The sequence below is a fragment of the Cebus imitator genome, unplaced genomic scaffold (assembly GCF_001604975.1).
Source record: "Cebus imitator isolate Cc_AM_T3 unplaced genomic scaffold, Cebus_imitator-1.0 Scaffold73, whole genome shotgun sequence".
NCBI classification, from domain to species: Eukaryota; Metazoa; Chordata; class Mammalia; order Primates; family Cebidae; genus Cebus; species Cebus imitator.
In genome coordinates, this window is record NW_016107388.1 from 7,350,286 (window position 1) to 7,372,523 (window position 22,238).

Genomic DNA, 22,238 nt, shown 5'->3' on the forward strand with positions numbered 1-22,238 from the left:
AAATAAAATGCCTTAAGTGCCCAGCAAAAATTTGTAGCTGCCTCTCACCCTTCACTTATGAGTAAAATTGTATATGTGAGTGGATTCTATCGTGCACCCTTCTGGGTACAATAGAGGTAACAAAAAGGCACAGAGCACAGGCCACCCTCAAAGAGCTTCCTACCTTTTCAGGACTCCCATTTGTGTGCATATGCATCCTACGGGAATAATACAGTAAGCACGCCACTCTGCAGTGACATGCTGACTTGGTTTAAAGCCCAACCATATAAGAAGACATCTGTTTAGAGGAATGTGGTCCATTTTAATCTAGTTGCTCTTGGAATCCGAATAATCATTCCAATGTTGCTGCTGTTGTCCAAATTATGTTTGCATTTCTTTTGGAATTGCCTGCAGAGTCCATAACATGTCCTGTGAATATCCACAGTTAATGCAATTTTTTCAAGAGTAGATTTAGGGCAGGTTCTTTGATAAATGTATAGGTTTATAAGCTGACTCCGGAGATACAGCAAATATTATAGGTTGGCTTATTCAACATGCATGTCAGCCTCCCAGGCCCTTGTCTTCCCTTATCTTAGACACTGGGAAGCTGAATATTCAGTCTCTCAGCTTTCGGTTGCCAATAATGTGTAGGTGGAAGTTCCTGTGAAAGGTTCTCTTCTTTAATTAGAAGGCAAAGCCTTGGAGAAGGAAGTTTTTTGGCCATTTGGTCATCCTCCACGACTTTGTATGGGATATTGGAGGAGTATTAGGCTGATTACAACCATGAAGACACTTTGAGGACAAAAGCCACTTCCTCAGGGTGCTCGGTCAGAACAATCGGAGGACCTGGGCTCTGGCAATGTCACAGAACCGCCATCCTAGTCCCAGACTGCGGATCACTGGATGTCCTGTTACACAAACAAAATATGCCTTTGACTTATTAAGCATCTGATCATCCAGTTGTCTGTGATTTTCAACCGACTATATTCTTAACAGAGTACTGAAGACAATTTCATAAGAAGTCTAAACATGTCTTGAACCACAGAAGAATTATGGAAGGAGTACTGATTTTCACCCAAGCAAGGTCAGGGTGGCTGGGTTTTGATACATGGTGGCAAGGGACAGAACACTGCCATTTACTGAAGGTCTTCTTTGTGCCAGGCACATTTCAAATGTCGCTTCCCTTAATGACATTGAGATCGGAGTTGGCACCATTCCCCTACCCACTAAGGGGAGGAGCTGGAGTTCACCCTGGGGTCTGGATGGCTCCTAGGTCTGGCATGTGGATAGAGGGAGTGTGTGGGTTAGGTGGTGGGGAGGGGACCAAGGGCCACCTGAGGTGGGAAGTTTATATGAACAAGAACAATAGTAGGTCGGGCAAGGTGGCTCATGCCTATTATCCCAGCAGTTTGGGAGGCCTAGGCTAATCACCTGAGGTCAGGAGTTGGAGACCAATCTGGCCACAAAAATTAGCCGGGTGTGGTGGCACATGCCTGTGATCCCAGCTACTCGGGAGGCTGAGGCTGGAGAATCGCTTGAACCTGGGAGGCGGAGGTTGCAGTGAGCAGAGATCATGCTACTGCACTCCAACCTGGGCAACACAGCGAGCCTCTGTCTCAAAAAAGAAAAAAAAAGAACAAGAGTAAGTAGGAAAAATGGTTGAAGATTGTCCTGGGTAGAACTTAGGATTCATTTTGAGAAGTACAGGAAGATAAATATGGGCAGAAGAAAGCAGAGACAGATTATGGAGGACATAAATGTTAATTTAGAAACCAGATCCAGGGGTAGGAAACAATTGCATGTTCTTCAGACGGAAAGTGATACAGTGTGCTTTCATACGAGTTATCTGGGACCACTTCTGCTATAAATAAAAAAGGAAATGGACTTAATCAAAACAGATTAAGATTACTTTTTGGGGGAGGACTTTTGCTACCATGCTGTTTCTTAGATTGTAAATCCTGAGCACCAGGGACAATTCCTGCGCCTGCTTGATGTAATACAGTTCCCTTGCTGGAAACCTCAGGCAGGCGAGGACAGTGTTTGTGGAATAAAGGGAAGAGGAATTTGTTTCTTGCTTTGATATACTTTCAGAAACTTTGCATCCTTAGTGCTACTATTAAGATTCAACAAGCAATAGAAAGGTATATTACTATTACATCTGGGCTAGGAATAGAGCATTAGAGAATTATTTGATCATTTTAAATTATGCATGATTTTAAATAGCAGAAAATTAAGTCAGTGGTCTTGGGGGTTGGCTTGGTAATGGAAACCTGCTACAGTGTACTTAATGTGTAGACAGAGTCTATTTCTAGTATTGTGATGACAGGCAGTCAAAAGTTTGCTGCTTGAGATGGCTTTAATGAAATAGATAGCTTATTCTCCCCACCTCTCCTCCCCCTCCTCTTCCCCCTCCCTCTCTCTCCCTTTCTTTCCCACTCCTTCTCCACCTCCTCCTTTTTCTTCCTTCTTTTCCTTTTCCTTCTTCTCCTCTCCTCTCCCTTTCCCTTTCTGTCACCTTTCTCATTTTGCTCTTCTGTCTCCCCTCTTCGCTCCCCTTTTTTCCTCTTGTCTTATCTGTTTGAGACCTATTTAAGCATTCATCAGGGCACCTTTCTCAGGTTTTGTCAACATACAACATACAGCATAATTGAACTATAGATAGAGGATGCTGGCTCCAGGCAATCAAACTTGAAATTAGAATTGATGCTATGTGAATTTGTAATTTTTACCTAGAGACTCCCATTTCTATTTGTTCCATCATTTGATCTTTCCTGATGATAATACTTGGCTCCATTTTCTTTCTTTCTTTTTTTTTTTTCAGACGGAGTCTTGTTCTGTTGCTCTCACTGCAACCTCTGCCTCCCAGGTTCAAGCGATTCTCCTGTCTCAGTCTCCCAAGTAGCTGGGATTACAGGTGCGCACCACCATGACTGGCTAATTTTTGTATTTTTAGTAGAGATGGGATGTCACCATATTGGTCAGACTGGTCTCCAACTGCTGACCTAAGGTGATCCACCCGCCTCGGCCTCCCAAAGTGCTGGGATTACAGGCATGAGCTGTCATGCCTGGCCTCCATTTCTTTTTCTGCAATCATGTTCTCTGTTAAGTCCAGACAGTGACCCCTGAGTTTACCCATTGAGGGATAAGCTGACATTTTGCAGAACTTAGATTTTCAGGGTCTCTTCTTATCGCTTTCACTGTTGGCAGCTAAAACCAGGTTGCCATTTAGGAATGGCTCTTTGCGATTTTTATTTGAATGAAAAATTTCCTTTGATTACATGTAGTCCTCCACATTTTTAAAGTTTATTAGAATTTAAAATAAACTACAGATCATTCAGCTCATAGATACAATGTTTATACATACGATGATACATAAGTCTATATATATATATATAAGGTTTTAGACCTAAGTAAAATATTGATTAATTTAGATGAAATAGAAATAAAATAAATTAACATAAGTCTCTGCCCAGGTTATGTCAGAATAATTAATATACTATATTTATATATTATTACATATAGGATGTTTTATATGTAATCCTAGTATGAGTCACCATTTTGGAAATAAATTATCATTATGAACTAAGATGTACGGATTTTTAAACCTAAAAAGCCAAACTCTTGCCTGTCTGCAAATTGAAACACATAGGCAATTAATGATGCTTCACAAAACTGAAAAAGATCTCGTGAGGATTTATGAGGGTTGTTAAACTTTGAGCATTTTTTGCAACATACTTCCAGACCTAAAGCCATCCGAGGCTTCTCTATTTTGCTAGTATCTGAGACACATTAAAGCTCTATTTAGCGCTAGAAGTTTTGACAATTTGCTCTCTAGAGCCACCCCGTCTTCTCTGGAGCCTGTGGAGGGTGGGCAAAGCTGCAACCTGGGGGCTGGTCCTCGGTGGGAGCCTCTCTGTAGCTTAGAGGGAGACTGCACCTTGTTCCAAAGCAACACAGGCCTCTCTTTGATTAACCTGAAGAGACATGAGGTGCCAGGAGGCACAAGGCAGGGCAGTTTTATTGTGGTCATTCTGTGTTAGTGACAATGCTGAGGCCGTGTGTTGCTTTCCAGCAGGCATTTTAAATTTCCTTCGGATATTCTGATCGTTCTCCCAGCAGGCCTTCATTCCTGTCTCTTCAGCTCCCATTGCTCTTTACTCTCATTGTTCGTGTAATAAAGCAATGGGAAATTTCTTGAAATGACTTTTATTTGTATAACCCTCCTCTGTGGTGGATCTATGGACAAATGCTACTCTAAAGAAGTCGAAGCTCATGACAGCAACGTTTTCGAGGACTTTAAAACCCACTTTTCTGAGCTGAGCTGTCTGGGAGTTCCTCCTGAAACTGGTGACCACATTTTTCTTACCTTTTTCTTTTTTTTTTTTTTGAACAGAGTTTCGCTCTTGTTACCCAGGCTGGAGTGCAATGGCGCAATCTCGGCTCACCGCAACCTCCGCCTCCTGGGTTCAGGCAATTCTCCTGCCTCAACCTCCTGAGTAGCTGGGATTACAGTCACGCGCCACCATGCCCAGCTAATGTTTTATATTTTTAGTAGAGAAGGGGTTTCACCATGTTGACCAGGATGGTCTCGATCTCTTGACCTCGTGATCCACCCGCCTCGGCCTCCCAAAGTACTGGGATTACAGGCTTGAGCCACCGCACCCGGCAGACCATTTTGTTATGAAGTTATTTTGAAAACTTTCCCATCCAAAGGGACCAGTGGGTAGACAGGGGACACAATTACTAATAAACAATGTTGTCATTTAGAATATAAAGTAGAAGAACCTCAAGCAGGTTTTGGTAGCTAGCTGGCAACACTCCTGGTCACATAAAAAGGTATCTTGCAATTAAAAAAATAAGTTTTGAAATAGTAAACTCATGACGGAAATCTTAAGTTATTTAAACATTTTCCAAAGGACATAGTCATCCCAAGAGCAACAGAATTGAAATAGGAACATTGTTAATTTATGTTGGGTTAAAAATACTTTGCATATTTAATGTTAATTTTAGCTTTAGCTTTTGCTCAGAAGTTCTGCAAATACCTGAAGGGATTTCAGCTTGCTCACCACCTCTCCTACACACCCCTGTCAAACGGCACGGACTGCCATTGTTATCAGTTTTAGTAGTCAAGTTATTTTCCATGTGAAGTCAGAGTTTAGAAGTGCTGCTCTTTTACCACCTTGGATGATTCCTACACTTCCTGGGAGGGAAGGATGACAATAATTTGTGTTCCATTTGTCTCCTTTTCTTTAAAATTTTGTCACTGAAAGTGCAGAGTATCTGAAACAGAATGAAACCTCACTGGAAAATACAGTCTGTGAGTGAGTGCTGGTGATGCAATTTACCCCAAAGGAACAAGTTCAAATTCCGGTCTGACCTTTGTGAGGGTGAGACAGGTTGCCTTGCTGCAGCACGCATTGCTGTCTAAGCACGCTTTAGGAGGAAATGATAACGTGCATGCCGATTGTCAAAAGTGGTATCTGCTCCATATAAACCTGGTATCGTTTGCAAAGTCCGTGAGACTTTGAAACACGGAAGGCTGGAAGTGTCATCAGCGGGAAGGATAAACGCAGCTGCTACTGGATGGAATAAACAGAAGGTCCAGGTGGGAGCCAGTTCTCCAAGGAGCTCGCTTCTTTGGTTCTCAATGGGATGGTGGAAATACGCTTCAGACATTAAGAAGTCTGTAGTGGGTTAAGGCTCCATTTCTCTTCTTGAGGAGTCCTCTGTCTTCCTGGTCCCAAATGCAGACCACTTTACGAAAGGCCTTTGCCAGGCAGCTTTTCAGCTTCTGGAGAAACATTTCCTGCCAATTAAGCTCCACCTGCAGAGATGGGACACAGCTTGGGCAGGAGCATGGGCCTCCAGGGTCTGAAACTGAACACAGAAGGCCTGCCTTCTTGGTAAAATGCATGAAATATTCTTTTATAGTGATGACTACGCTTCAGTGGAGCCTGTAGGTTTGCTGAGTGCCTGCCCACTCTGGGCCAGGCCCTGCTCCAGGCCCTGCTACAGGCCCTGAGGATCTTAACAGTAAGACTGACCCAGTCCTGTCCTGGACGAGGTGAGGTTTTATGGAGGGAGACAGACAGTATGCTAGGAAACAAGAAAATAATAAGATAAAGATAGAGATGATGACACACACTAACAGAATCCCAGGAGACAAGAACTTGTTTCAGACACAATGTAGGTAAGGTGATTCAGGAAGACCTCTCTGAAGATGTAGATCTCATTGCAAAGGATGAGAAGGACCTAGCAGTGGGAAGAACCAAGGACAAGCATTCCTGGCTTGGCAGGGAACATCAGCTGCAAAGATGCTGAAGCCCTTTCCACTCCGGGAATAACCTGATTTGGGTCACCATTGAAGAGACTGTAAATCTTCCAGCTACCTTACTTTTCTTTCAGAGGCTTTTTTTTTTTTGTGAGAAATAATTGGTCCCATCCCCACTTGATTTTGATATTAGGTGTGGCTAAGTAGAAGGACTGATTTTCCAATATAATATCCTGCACTGGATAAAGAGAATGCTAAGTCGTCTGTTGTGCTGTTGTTTATTTTTGTTTTTTCTCTTGAAGCTGCTTTTAATTAGAAACCAAACATAGTTTTAATGTTAACATCTGATTAAAGATATATATGTGCATGCTTTTTCTTGTTTTTCCTCTGTTCTACCCAAGATCATGAATATAGGTCTATTTTAAAAGTAGTGGTGAAAATAAATGTGCATGTTACTAGAAATCACATACTTTTGAAGGTTTATAATCCTTCTCTCCTAAAAGTCTATCAGTTGAATCTGTTTTATTATAGAGAAGCTGTTTCCATCTACTGTGTTGTTTTCAATAAGTTCTGAATAATTTTCAAAATAAGGTGGCATCTTACTTTTTGATAAAGATAGCAAAGGCATTGCTTTCAATTTCAAAGTATGACAGCACTGTTACTCAGACAGCCTTCATTCTTTTCTGAAGTAACAGTTCTTTTCCTTTTTCCTGAACTGTGGTAACTGAAGTATGAAGTTACTTTCATAATAATGTAGTTAAAAATATTAAAACTTTCAAAAATATTACCTAATATGTTAAAGGAAAATTTATGCTTATATTTAAATTAGAACAATGAGTCTGTTCTAAACTTATTATAGAGTCTTATTACTTATAATAGATGGATATATATAATTTTAGGAGTAAGGCAGAATTTACTTTTCATAGCATTGCTGTTTTAGGCTGTGCATACCAAATAGCAAAGAGGTAGAAGTAAATGATTGTGAAGTATGGTGGTGGCCAAGTAATTTATCTTCAAAATGTTACTCTGTCACAAGTGGCTTACCTTTCTTGCACCCAAAGGATCTAAACTGTACTCTGCACTAGCAAAAGAAAATGCACAGAAAGAAACAGTCCTCAGAATGAGTTTGTTTCGTGTTGTGTCAGCTCAGAGTGACAAATATTGGAGATTTGAAATGCAACCAGCCAGGTACAGGAAGAGCCGCAGCAAAGAGCAAAACGTGGATGCATTTCCCCTCTTGTCATTCAATCTGGGAGATGTGGCTTTCCTTTGAAGCTTTTCTGTCCTGGGGAATTGCAGCAATTTCCTTGTGATTCTGCTTCCAAGCCTGGGCTTATAGAAGACGGAGGCAGAAGGCAGGCAAGTTAGACACAGAAAGGCAGAACAGAGCCTTCCGGATGGTGGAAAGTCAGGGCCGTGTTCCTGCAGCAACATGTCATGCAGAGATTGGTTTACTGTAACTTTCTTCCTGAGAGTCTGCAGTTCCTCATACACTTGGCAACTCATTATGCAGTTATTCCGAAACCCCTTCTACTGAGCTTCACAATGCCCTGACGGCTTTCAGAGCTCCCTACTTGTACATATCGGATCGCCCTTTTTCTCCACTTGTCTACCCTCCTTGGCCTGACCCTTCATGTGGCTGGCTCTGGGCATGTCCTTAGCCCTTTTTCTGAATTCTAGCAGGATTTCTATCAAATCTGCATGGCTTCCACTTTCTGTCTCGTCCCAGACCCAGGTTTTCAGTTGCCTCCTGATTGCTTCCTCTAAGAGCTATAGACAGCAAAGCTAATTTAGGTTAATCCAAAATTTAGGTTAATCTCCTCAAGGATAATATTTATCTGCCTTTTCCGTTCCCAATCATGATGGATGCCCGCAGCCATAGTGCTAGTTTTGACTGCAACTTCTTAGTAGTCCATTGGTCACCAGTCACCATTGCTTCTGTGGCATATATATTCTAAACCCGAGACATCATCACAGTTCCATTGCTGTCCTTCCTGCCTCCCATCCCTCACTTCTGTAGTCCCCAGTACACACACACACAGAGCCAACAGATTTCCCCCCCAAAAGAAGGATGTGCTTCCTTCACCCTAACAAACTCTTCAGCAGGGCCTCCAACCTCACCCTAACTGTGTAAGGATGAAGTCCAAACTCCACATGTCACAGAGCCCTTCTCATCCAACCCCACTTACTTCTTGCCTAAGTTCAAATCAGTTCATACTATTGTTTACCTAATGTGTGCAAGGCACAGGGAATATAAAGACGGGTAAGACGCTGCTAGGAAACTTGCAGTCTGAACGGGTAGAGAGGCAGAAGAACTGGTGATTTAAAAATAATGAGTGAAGAGCCGGGTGTGGTGGCTCACGCCTGAAGTCCCAGCACTTTGGGAGGCCGAGGCAGGCAAATCATAAGGTCAGGAGATAGAGATCATCCTGCCCAACATGGTGAAATCCCATCTCTACTAAAATATAAACAAATTAGCTGGGCGTGGTGGTGGGTGCCTGTAGTCCCAGCTACTCGGGAGGTTGAGGCAGGAGAATTGCTTGAGCCTAGGAGGCGGAGATTGCAGTGAGCTGAGATCGCACCACTGCACTCCAGCCTGGGCAACAGTGTGAGACTCCGTCTCAAAAAAAAATTACAAAATAAAAGAATAATGAGTGAAGTGCTGGGAAGAAGACATGCTTCCACCCACTTCTTATACTCCTGGTACACTGGACGTCTCCCTGTTTCCAAAGCAGGCTGAGCCTAGCATTGCATTTTCTGACTTTCCTTCCTGAAATTTCCATTTGCCCTTTTTTGCATGATACTCCTGCTCCATCTTTCAGATCCTAGGGGACTTGGTCTCTGTGAAGTTTTTTCTTACTTCTGCAGACAGCTGCTTTTGCTCCTTGTTCTAAACGAATGCATGGGATCATGATGCTGTCACCTGGCTCACTGGAAGGCTGGACGGTCTTTTCTATGTCTGTATTCTTTGCCCTCCTCTCATTCTTTGGTACTACGTAGATGCCTAGTTTCCGTTCACTGAATAAATGAATCCCTCACTTCGCTCAAGTGAAAATCAAGCATCTTACCTGGAGTGATAAACATTCCAGCTCCCTGGAGCTCCTCAGTCATAAGTATACTAAGGTAGCAAGATACCTGGATAAAGCTTTAGAAAGCAAGAACAATTATTTCCCCCTCCTTCCCTCCTTTCCTTCCTTTTATTTTTGTTCTAGTAGAGAGAAGAGGACCTGGAGAAGACAAGCATTTGGGAGACCGGGAATAGTGGCCAGGAGGTCACAGAAGGGCTGCCTGAAGAATGTACTGGAATGAGGGAAAGGGATTGTGGGACAGCATCTGGGCTGCCCCATCCTCCGGGGCTCATTCGAATGCACTGTTCAGTCACTTGTGTTCTTCTGCTTAATGGATGGTGAATAGCTTTCCACAGGATTTCACTTTTGCAACATAATTGGTAAATGGCTACATAGTGTTCTTTAGATGTCTTATAATTTAATTAACTTTAGATGGTGTCTTATAATTTGATTTATATGATGTAATTATAAATATAATTCATATAATATAATTATTAATATAACTTAATTAACTTCCCCTATTACTGGGAAGTCAGACTGTTGTTTCTTCTGCACATCTGAAAAAGGAGCACCTCCTAGGTCTGGCTCCCTCCTGAGGACGGAGATCCTTGTCTTTTGTAAGGAAAGCTGCATGTTGCTAGGCTATTTGCACCCCAGCCTGTCCTCTGGCATTAGGCACAGGCCTGCTCACTGGCCTGGACATTCTGTCCTAAGAGTCATTTTTTGACTTTGTAACACGAGTGGCTTTCTATCACACTATGAAAAGCTGAGGGTTCACATTTGCCTTGAATGCAGACCTCCCTGCCCTGCTGGGGATGGCTCTCTCGTTTATCTTTGCTGGACGTCCCTGACTTACACCCTGACTTGTAATCTGGAACCACAAAGGAATTTTCAGTGACAACGTGGGGAAACAGAATTTGTCTGAGCCTGGACGAGGTTTATATAATAATTAAAGCCAGGTATGATTGTTCTAGCTCCTTTTCCACCCCAACTGTGGGGCTGGTGCAATTAAATTCTGATACTAAGAATACAGAACTACTGTCAGACCCCACAGTGAGGGGTCAGTCTCCCGTAAGACAGCCTTCACCCCAGAGGCCAGCAGCAAGTTCCAGGGCTCCCTGGGGCCCCCACAATCTGCCTGATGAGCCCTTCAGTTTGGATAATTCACAGGAATCCCTCACAGAACTCAGAAAAGCATTATACTTACTCTTGAAGGTTTATTATAAGGGTGTAAACCAAAAAGTGTCCAAGACAGATTTCAATCAATATAGAGGTTTAGTTTGCAAAGACTGAAGATGCACCCAGGAAAAAGAAACACAAACCACAGTAAGATCTGTGGCCCGTGCCTTTTCCAAAGAGAGTGGAGGACTTCACTATTTAAAAGGGAAAGAGTGAGTAGGAGGGGAAAGTGTAAAGAAAAATAGAAAAAGAAGATAGGCAATGAGGCCAGTGGCTACATTCTTGTGAGGTTTTGATTACTGCTCACTGAATCCACGTTTTACCTGTTCAAAGAAGAGAAGTGGGGGAAAGTCAGTCATGCATACATCTTGCCCTTGGCAGAGCTACATGTAATCAGGTGAAGCAAGCACATGGAATCACAGCTTTCTGGTGACAAAAGAAGGCAGTTTTTGTTTGTTTCACTTGGGTTACCAAATTTAACTTTTTGGCCTATCAAGCATGGAGTCTAAAGATTTTTATTTTCTTTTTACAAAAGATAAGCACAGAGTCAGGTCTCGGAGGAGTGGGAGAACTTCCACGCCCTCTCCTCAGAGAACTGCCCTCCTGGCACGTCAATGGTTCACCAACCAGGAGGCTCTTTTGAGCCCTGATGCACAGAGCTTTTATTAAACCATTGGCCACATGATTGAACTGCATCTCCAGCTCTTCTTCCCAAAGGTTAGGTGGCTGAAAGTCCCAGCTCTCTACTACCCACGTGGTCTCTCTGGGACCAGCTCCACGTCCTGAAGCTATCCAGGGGCCCACCACTAGTCACCTCATTAGCATAACAAAGACACTCACATCACTCAGGAAATTCCTAGTTTTAAAGCTCTGTGTTAAGAACTGAGGGAAAATACCAGATTAAACATGTGTGTGTGTGTGTGTGTGTGTGTGTAATGCATTTATGTGTGTGTACTTTTGAGACAGGGTCTTGCCCTGTCACCCGCGCCAGAGTGCAGTGGCATGTTTATAGCTCACTTCGGCTTCAAAGTCAGGGCTCATGTGATCCTCCTGCCTCACCGTCCTGAGTGGGTGAGACTACAGGTGCACACCACTATGCCTAGCTAATTTTTGTATTATTTGTAGATACAGGCTTTTGTTACATTGCCCAGGTTGGTCTTGAACTCCTAACCTCAAGCAATTCTCCTGCCTCAGCCTCCAATCCTTTGTATTAGTCTGTTCTCACACTGCTATAAAGATACTACCTCAGATTGGGTAATTTACAAAGAGAGGAGGTTTAATTGACTCACAGTTCTGCATGGGTGAGGAGGCCGGAGGAAACTTACAATCATGGTGGAACAAGAAGGGGAAGCAAGGCATATCTCCTCATGGTGGAGAGAGAGAGAGAAAGAGAGAGAGAGAGCACGCACAGGGGAAATAGCCACTTTTAAAACCATCAGGTCTCAGGAGAACTCCCTCAATATCACAAGAACAGTATGGGGAAACCTGCCCCATGATGCAGTCACCTCCCACCAGGTCCCTCCCTTGACATGCAGGGATTACAATTCGAGATGAGATTTGGGTGGGGACACAGAACCAAACCATATCAGAATGTGATTCTGAGCAGGGGGTATGATTCTAGATGGGGGGTGTGACTCCAAATAATGAGAAGGCTTTCTGAAGCTTGTTCTCTGTCCACTGTGCCTACCATGTTTTCTCTAGTTTTTCACTACTTTAAATACCTAGTTGAAGCATATTTTTGCAGTTAAGATTTTTTGAAACTATGTTTGTTTTTGTCTTTTCTAAGGGAAGATTTGGCAGTCTTCTTGGAAGGAAGTAGTGTTTACTGTAGTCAGAAGAAAGAGTGAGGCAACTCAGGGTCTGAAAAGAGAGACATGAAGAAAGCTGGGGCCAATTCATTATAAGGTTCACTGTGGAAATGGGGCCCGACCCCTAAAAGGTGTGTCCAAATATTGGTCTTTTCTTTCTCTAGGTCAGTTAACCACTACTGCTGCTGTTACTACTGCTATTGCTATTATGCATTCTCCCTCAAGTATCTTTAGATCTTAATGTTGATGCCCCAGCAAGATTTCCTACTAGAAAGTGTGATTTTGCATTTGGGTTTTCATCCAAATCAGTCTGATGTGAGTTAGACCCTGTACATAAGCTGTTGTACAGTCTCTGACCTATTTCTGGGCAAATCAACCTAGGAAACCACACACTAGTGTGCAGAGAGACAACAACAGCCACATCAGTCATTCACAGCGTGGCTGTGGCCTTCTTGCTGTGTTAAAACTGAGGTGAAGGCAAGAGAGTATGGACTGACCTTCTGGGAAAGTACAAAGCTGGTGACTGTCACACTATATGCATGTGATTGTGTCAGATGTCAAAGGCAGCTGATCTTTGCCTAAAGAAGAAAAGATAGAAAGGAACAACCATATACGATTGCCAAAACATTTCTTCATTAGAGAAAATGATTATTATTTTTTTTCCAGGGTTGTGCTGTATTTCCCAAGCTATATGATTTTCATCTTGCCATTGCACAAATAAAACTGAGGAAGCTATGAATTTATTGTTGAGTTAGGAATTTAAATAATCCATGTCAAAAGAGAGGCAAACCTGAACAAAGGAGCTGCAGGTATAAAAGAAAAATTGCAGCTTAAAAATTCAAGGAATGAACATTGAACTCTCTGTGTATAATTAACAATTACACCATTTAGAACACAATTACAAAAACAAATTGCACCTAAATCTTTTGTGTCCAATTATGTGACTTAATGTAGTGGCTTACAAAAAAATCACTGCTCATTTTTATCTGTGTGTCAAGCATTAAGCCCCTAGTGGTATTTTTCAGGGTCCAATTTTACTGTTGTGGGAAATAATTATGGTTTTCATAATTAACTTTCCCATGATTCAAAAACTCTGAGTAATGTGAGCACCTGTTGATATATGAGACACAGAATTATATAATGTCTTTAACAATACTTCCAATTTAAAGTAATTTGATAATTAATGGTAAATAAAAAGTGCCTAGGAAAAAAATATTTCTAGAACCATTGTGGTCAAAAGTGTGACTTAGAAATTGCTAACCTTGTGCTCATAGCTTTGTTTGAAGGATATTCATGATTCAAAGAGGCTAATTCATACTAGTGATGGTAGGCATGTAAATTTCAATGCCTATATAATATTTAAAACAACAGTACCTAGCTCCAAATGCTGGAATCTTGGAGAATCAAACACACCTTATATTTCCATGATTGCCCTTCAGCTAAAAACGTACTATTGAAATCAGATATTCTAAGAATTGGCAGGTATCATTCCTACATAATGCCTGTGATTTTCTTTGGTGAAAGAAACATCTGGTGATGTACAAAATTTTAAACCAGGCTGAGTCTATTGCTTGTTTTATCAAAATAGCTGTTAAGTTTTTAAATCTGATTTGTCTTAGAGACAAGATGCTGAAGTCTAGACTTTATTTGGAGTCAAAATTTCCAGCCACATCAATGAGGAAAAGACTACACTAGTTTTAATTAGTCTCATCATTTGATGTGTATGTTATCTTATGAAAGAGTTGGAGGCCTATTGATTGACAATGAGATGTTATTGAACAGAGTTACTAGGAAATAGCAGATTTGAGTTCTGGTTTCAGCTTTGTGATTCAGCTGTTGAGGGATGGTTGGACATCAGTTGGCACCTAATTTCCTCATCTTTAGAGAGCACAAGGACTCTCGCTTTCTTGCATAATGACTAAATTTGGGTGGCATTTTATTATTTTAAAAAATGGTAGAGGTGGCTGGGTGTGGTGGCTCACTCTGTAATCCTAGCACTTTGAGAGGCCAAGGCAGATGGATCATGAGGTCAATAGATGGAGACCATCCTGGCCAACATGGTAAAACCCTGTCTCTACTAAAAATACAAAAATGAGCTGGGCATGGTCATGCCCACCTGTAGTGCCGGCTACTTGGGAGGCTGAGGCAGGAGAATGGCTTGAACCCAGGAGGCAGAAGTTGCAGTGAGCAGAGATCATGCCACTGTACTCCAGCCTGGGGACAGAGAGAGACGCTGTCTCAAAAAATAAATGGTACGGGCTCGGATGAAATGTATATGCTTTTGATTTAAAATAGTAATATCGGTACAGAAGTGCTGGGAAGAAAACGGCATGATCCCTTTAAATGATATGGAAGCAGGGAAAGGAAGTGCTGGGTAGAGGAGGGCATAATCCCTGGCTAAGCCTCCACCCCCATGGACCTAGGTGAGGACAGGCATTTCCTGCCCAAATGTTGCATTTTCCAGCACCAACCTGGCCTGCCATGCCCCCACCCTGTGCCTATAAAACCCCCACAAGACCCTAGCAGGCAGACGCACAGGGAGCTGGATGTCCAGAAGAACTTATCTGTAGAGGAACACACAGGCGTTGGATGTGGAAAGGAATGCACCAACAGGCACTGGCACACCAGCAGGGCACCGACTGGCAGAAGCAGTACAATGCGGAGTTTGGCTGGGGCAGTCAGAGGAGAGCCCAGGCCTCCAAGAGCCCAACTCCAGGGGAAAATCATCTCCTTCTGGCTCCCCCACATCCATCTGCTGAGAGCTCCTACCACTCAATGAAACTTTGCACTCATTCTCCAAGCCCAGTGTGCTGGAATCACAGTGGTTGAAAAATTGTTCTTACTGTTCTGATTTTCCATGTTTCCTTTGCACAGTTAAAAAACGTAGAGAAGAGGGGAAGAAGAAAACAGAAAGAGGAAATTTTTGTCCAAATAATGATAATGGAAAGATGAACATTTAGCTAACTGTAACTAACCCAACAGTCCCATAGATAGTTTCTTGCATAAACAGAGAATTTGACCCTTCTGTTCTTAAAGCTTAAACCTTACATTTGTTTTATCTGAGTTCCTTTCTGAGGAAATGACCTTCAAGTCTCTCAAAAAAAGTGCCAATGTATTAAAACTCACCAGATCACCACATCCAGACAATGAGATGGAGGACCCCTCATTCATCCTGATTGCTTCCCTGCCCCTCCCTAGTTCCTGCTTTCTTCCACATGGTTACAGTTCTTCCCTGCTGTAGAAATGCCTAGTTTAAGCCTTTGCTTTGGTGGGTACACATGATTATTTTCCAGGAGAAAAGTAGCCAAGTTAGAAATAGGTGTTATCCCAGAGGGGTCTGGGAGGTAGGGAGCAGGAAGGGTCTGGTGGATGGGGCTGGTGTGCAGGGCTCATTCCTGAGAATTCTTTCTTGGGAGAGATTTCTGCCTTAGCAAGAAACAGCCTAGAAGCTTCTTGCCTGGGACGGATGGTTGATTCTGTATGCAATTTTCTAAATGGTGGGGGGCTTGCCAGGCATGGTGCTTAGAATCTGGACTGTTCCTTGTATTTCTGTCTGTCTTTATCCCAACCTCTTGCTCAGTTTGTGGCCTCTATTAATCAGCTTCTTGAAATGTGTGGTCTCTGGTTCCCAGATCGCTGTTTTACTCTTCGTTATGGCTCTGCCCTGATGTACCATGGTGCCTGGCACAGAGTGCACTGTTATCAAGAACTTGTTGAATGAATGGCCCAATATGGCATTGACGTTTTCTCTGAAGTGTCTGTCTTAGTTTTTTCAGGCTACTGTAACAAATTACCGTAGATTGGGTGGCTCACACAACAGAAATTTATTTAACACAGTATGGAGTCGAGATCAGGGTACCAGCATGGTCGGATTCGGCTGGGGGCCCTCTTTCTGGTTTGCAGACAATTTCAGACCTCACATGGGGAGAGGGAGAGGAAGCAAGCTCTCTTCTGCCTCTTCTTGTAAGCACTAATGCCATTCATGAGGCCTCCACTTTAAGGACCTTATCACCTTTCAAAGGCCCCGTCTCCAAATACCATCACATTGGGGGCTTGGCCTTCAACATGTATATTTAGAGGGTATACAAACACACAATCCACATCAGTGCCGAAGTGTCTAGACTGAGGACCCCAGGCTCCTCAATCTCTCTGCTTTGCATCTGTTCTTGCCCAGTGAACTTTGCTGTGTATGTACCTTGTTTTGGTCGGATATTTTGTTTGTTTTATTTTGTTTATTTTTTTTTTCTTTCACCTACAGTGAACCACAAGAGGCTTGGGGGCTCATTATATCTGACTGATGGTAGTCGAGTACATGCAATTTCTGTTGTCCACTCTTCACGAGAACTAGGACCTAGGATGAGTCATTTCAACTTGCAGCATTTCAACTTCCTCATCTACAAAATGGAAATGTCCTAAATGTTTTATGGGATTCCAGAACTTCTAGTTCTAACGTTTTGTCACTATAAGAATTTCACCTAAATCATTCATTTCTTATTATAGTCACTGATGACTTAAATTCAGTGACATTGAGATGAATGGCTGTGTTTCCTTTTCCTTTAACAATGGCCATGACTGTATGTTATTATTATTATTATTATTTAGTAGAAAGCTTGAGGAGAGGAAGTATCATTAGAATAATATTTTGGATTTTCTCTTACCTGCAAGCTGGCTTTCTGATTCTGCCTCAGCAGTCCTGTGATTCTGGGAAAGAGGACAGGGCAGAAGACCCTTTGGGGAGGGAGGAGGGTGACCTTGGGTAAGTGGCTCTGTCTGGCTTGTGGACTGTGGGAGGGAATGAGGCAACAACCAAATCCTGTATGCTGCATCAACCCCACTCTGAGCCCAGACTTTTGAAAAAGGGGTGGCATTGAATGGAATAGGAACAAAGGTAAAAGTGAACAGGCCTTTTCCCTTCACCCAGTGCGTCTAGATCAACACCATCTTGCGTGGGGTCCCACCAGAAGCATCCTGCAGCCACATCAGAGTCAGTAGCACAGCAGGTGGGTGTATGTAGGCAGATGAGGATCAGAATTTATTGACCATGAGTCTATTTCAAACTTGAGTATCTCAGAAGGTGTCTTGGAGTTCCCATATACCAGAGGAGAGATGGAGAGGCTGATGTCAGAACCACTAGGTGAGGGTCAGCACCCAGGGGCCTTGCCATAGGGGGCATGGTGACCCTATCCACCAGGGCTGCAGGGTAGATAGATGAGAGAGCCAAAGCAGAGCCATGTCAGCAGCTGGAAAAGATGCCAGGCCTGACAGAGATAACACAGACCTTGAGATGCCAGGTGCAGGGTTCAGGAGCAGAGCTGAGCAGGGCCTGGCAGAGAGGACTCCATTACTGCAGAGGCCAGCAGGGACCTAGCCAGCAGGGCCTGCACTGGCTGACCACAGATCTGAGACCTGTGTCTCCCTCGCCCACCTGGGGACATGCTAAGCTCATGTGTATCCCATCTGCTGGGTGCTCTTGTGGGGGAGAGGCTGGAGAAGGAACATACACTTGAAATGAAGCTACAGTGAGGAGAGAGGCAGTCGGAAGCCCTAGGACACTGCTTTCCTATGAATGTGAAAGTTTAAAAGCCCTTTTCCCCTCTGTTGCTGTCTAGCAGAGCTGTTGGGGTGTGAGACTAAGGAAGAGAAGAAAAAATAGTACAAAATAAGCAAGACAGATGTGCTTTGTTCACCTAAGTGGAAGTGAGCACAATTTCTTTCTTTTTTTTTTTTTTTTTTTTGTTTTTTTGTTTTGTTTTTATTTTTTGTCTTAGTCTTTTTCTCATTTTGGAGTGCAGTGGCACGATTGCAGCTCACTGCAACCTCCACCTCCCAGGTTCAAGCGATTCTCCTGCCTCAGCCTCCCGAGTAGCTGGAATTACAGGGATGTGCCACCACGTCCAGCTAATTTTTGTGTCTTTAGTAGAGATGGGTTTCACCATGTTGGTCAGGTTGGTCTCGAACTCCTGAACTCATGGTCCGCCCACCTTGGCCTCCCAAAGTACTGGAATTACAGGCGTGAGCAACTGCACTTGGCTGTGAGCACAATTTCAATCCAGGCAGGGTAGCACTGTCAGGGGAGGCTGCCTGCCTTGCATTTCCCACCTGGAAGGGAGCTCCTACCTGCTCTCTCCGCATCATTTCTCTGGCTGGTGGTCAGGGCCCCAGGATGACCAGGGAGGGAGAAAATTATCTTGTCTCCTCTGGGGCCAACAGTGTACAGAATGGATGGGCTTGGAGAGGAACGGCTCTGAGAGCTTGAGTGCTAATACTGTGGTCCCTGTGCCATGTCTAATAAGGCCCTCGTCTGCAGGAGTTGTTTCCTGCTAAGGAGTTACACGTGAGCTAAGAGAAAGTAGTCCGATGCATGCCGTTTTCCATTTTGGACACACAGACGATCACTCAGATTCGCACTTAGACTTTCCTGGGTGGAAATGGCAAAAGTAACAGGTCCATTATCAACCTACTAAAAAACTGACCTGGTGATCATGGCAATCTTTCATGATGAATTGGATTCTATAGTCTCTTAGAATTGAGATGAGTTTGTTTTTTAAAAATCCCAGAATTTAATTAATAAACACAGCAAGTGTCTTCTCACTCCCCTCGATAACTGTGATGCCAGGAAAGGACATGTGCAGTCTCGTGCTGGGAAAGGCACTCTCATGGGAGAGGGAGGACCCTGGGCAGGAACGGGAGCGGGGAGAGGAGGGAGGCAACGGCACTAGTAAAATTCCCCTGCATGGGAATCATGTACTTGGCACAGCCTGGTGTTCTCATAATAAAAAGAGTAACTCTCATTCGCCTTTCCCCAAGAGGCAAAACAGATGCTGTCTCTATGACGAAGCGCTCACTCTTCCGTGGAGCAGCCGTTTCCAGAGTCTCAACAGCAAACTGGAGTTCCCAGGCCAGACTCAGGTTCTGTGGCTCCTTGCAGCGTGCCCCTGGGGCAGTGCTCACCTCAGTGGCAGCTGGGATGTGAGAGTGCTGGCGGGGTGGCTGGGGAGGGAGAGAGGAAGGGAGAGAAAGGAGGAGACTGAGGGAGAGAAGGAGAGAAAGACAGAGAGAGAGGGAGGAAGGGAGAGAGAGGGGAGAGGCAGCAGGAGAGAAGGGGGAGGCTAGAGAAGCAAGCGTGTGCAGACACACATGCACACACACGCGCATGCGTGCACACACACATGCACACACATGCACACATATGTGCGCACACACACAGGCAGAGAGAGGGAGAGAGGAGAGACAGTGGCAGGGTGGGGCAGAAAAGAAGCACACACACGCAAAGGCCAAGAAAGGAGAAAGAGAGAGAGAGAGAGAGAGAGAGAGAGAGAGAGAGGCAGGCGCGGGCAGAGAGACAGGGAGAGACAGTGGTGGGGGCACAGAAGCACAAACGTACACACAGAGGCAGAGAGAGGAGAGACAGAGGCAGAAGAAGAGAGAGAGGAGAGACAGGGGCAGAAGAAGAGAGAGAGGAGGGAGAGAGGGAGAAGCAGAGGAGTGAGAGAGAGACGAAGAGGGAGAGACAGGGAGAAAAAGACAGAGTGGGGAGAGGCAGAGATGCTGGGATAGAGGGAGGGGAGAGAGAGGCAGAGAGAGAGAGAGACAGCAGGGGCAGAGAAGCGCAAACACGCCCAGAGTCAGAGAGAGGTGGGGGTAGGTGGGGGAGAGTGGCGTGAGGCCGGAGACAGAGAGATTGGCCTCCCCATCCTGCCCTCACTGACCTCCTGCCAGGGTGCATGGGACAGGCAAGGGAGCCACCACGGTGACAGCAGAAAGCCCTCCTGGTGTCCTTGACTGAGAACAGAAAAGAGGTTCTGGACTCTAATTGTGGAAGGATGATCTGGATACAAGGAAGGACATGTGGTTCCTCGCGGCCACCCCTGCAGAGGTCCCAGGGCTTCGTGTGACCTGGGCGCTTACCTGCCCACCAGGCACACTGAGGCACGCCATGGACATGCAGGGGAGAGGGAAAGGGGCTCCATCCTGAGGAGCCCACATGCTAGTCAGGGAGGGGTGACCTCGAATTATGTCTTTCCAGCTCACAAAGGCCTTTCTTGAGCTCCATTGAGTGTGTTCTTCATGCGCACCCTTCGTGATGTTGCCCAACAGGAATTATTATCCTCCTAGTATTGATGAGAAAATGCGGGGTTTTAGCATCCACTAGCTTACCCAGTCACCTGGCTTGGAAGCAGCAGAGGCAGACTCAACTGAAGCCTGCTAACTCGCGTTTTAGCTCCTTTCTACCACATGTTGCCTCTCATGACAGAGACCCCAGCATGCCCGGTGGAGGTCTGCTGGAGTTTATGAGCCTGGGTCCCCTGGGAAAAGACACAGACTGGACTGGGTGAGTGGGGGTGCAAGTTGTTTCTCTCTCCAGGCACCAGCCACTGCTTGGACACCACCGGCACTTCCCTGCAGCTGGGCCCCAGGTTGATTAGAGCATACTGTTTTCAGGCAAAATGGGAAAAGCTGCAAAATGCAGTCTGTTTTCTCTGCAGATCCATGAGAGTGTACGTCCGGCTCATTCTTTTTGTGCCTTTATGCACAAGCGGAGGCAAATTTGAAGCAATGCTGATAGCAAGGCCTTCTCTACAATGGAGAGGAGGCGCATCAACTCCCTTTCACCTCCCCTTACTTTCTGAAGCCCCTGTTTTGCTGGTCACAAAGGTGGATTCGAGGTACTCAGAGGTAGGTAGGGCACTTACAAGCTGCCGAGAGAGCTAACGTCCGCGTGAGGGTGACCCCTTCCTTCTCCATAGCAATGTAAGCGCTTCCAGTGATTCTGTGTCATGAGTATTTTTTGTCTTAAATGAGATTCCCATGTATCTTTCCTGGTCAATTTCTTCTTCCAAGGAGAACACATATCAGAAACACGAAAGGAAATCGAACAGCATAAGTATTCCACCCAAGTCTGGCTGCTCCCGGGCAATGCGTCCACCTTCTACGGAGGTGAGGGGCCGAATCTCCTCTGGCTAAGTGCCTCTGCTAGTCTCACAGACTGGCTCAGCGATCTTAGCACTTATCCTTCCAGTTACTCAGTTTCCACATCTGTGCAGTGGGGACAAAAATATACCTATCCTGAGGGATGTTAGGGAGGATGAAAGCAAGTCATGCGCCTCCCAGGCGGAACGCAGGGCCAGGCACGCGGTGCACGCTCAGGTATGGTTTGCTGGATCCTCAGCTGCAGCACATGTATTCCAGACCCGTTTGCTACCAGGGCGTACTTGTGTCATGGGAGAAGGGAAAGGCAAAAGCCATGAGCTTCAGGTGCATGAGCTCCACGAAGCTCAGAGACATTCTCTGGGGACAGAGGGAGGTGAATCTGCTAGGGGCCCTGCCTCACAGCAACACACGCTTCAAATAGCATCACCTGTCAGAGTGTGTCCGGTTTCTAGATTGGCAGGCAAGACCTCAATTAAAAAGAGAAAAAGAAAACCACCAGGAAACTTAGTTTAGATCATGTCACATGGCCAAGAATATGTCAATTCTGGAGGCAACTTGTTTGCCAGAATGTAAGAGACTCATGGCACCCCACGGAGCCATATTTCCAGGGTTTCAATGTCTTGTCCAGGGTTTCGTTCCTCTCCAAATGAAGGCTGTGACACTGCCATGCTTCGTGGATGTGCCGACTAGAGGAGCCTAGCCTCCTATACCCTGTGCAGGACGCCCTCCGACAACAAGGAGATTGCATCTTACAACTGCCAGGAAAACAGATTCGCTGCCAAGCACTTGTCTTATTAGACTGCGTCAGTCCCCTTAGGCTGCTTAGTCCTCAGCAAAAGACTTCAGCCGAGGAAGAGCATGAGAGATGAGAACACACAGGAAGAACACACGAAAGGCAGAGGCTCATCTTCACCGAGAAAGTCTAGGTGGGCTGCCTAGGTGATGACAGGGAGCAGAGAAAATGTGCCCATCCAGTCCCTGGTGTCCTAGGGACACAGCAGT

The 22,238-nt window shown here is 44.8% G+C and overlaps 1 long non-coding RNA gene across 1 annotated transcript in view; it reads right to left on the reverse strand.

The window, feature by feature from the left end:
* Positions 1-3,256: 3,256 nt before the first annotated feature.
* Positions 3,257-22,238, reverse strand: part of LOC108306742 — a 32,982-nt gene continuing 14,000 nt past the window's right edge. The window contains exons 2-4 of the long non-coding RNA XR_001826259.2: positions 5,357-5,803; positions 4,651-5,259; positions 3,257-4,345 (exon numbers count right to left, since the gene is read on the reverse strand). This is a non-coding gene — a long non-coding RNA (uncharacterized LOC108306742). The remainder of the gene's footprint in view (positions 4,346-4,650; positions 5,260-5,356; positions 5,804-22,238) is intronic.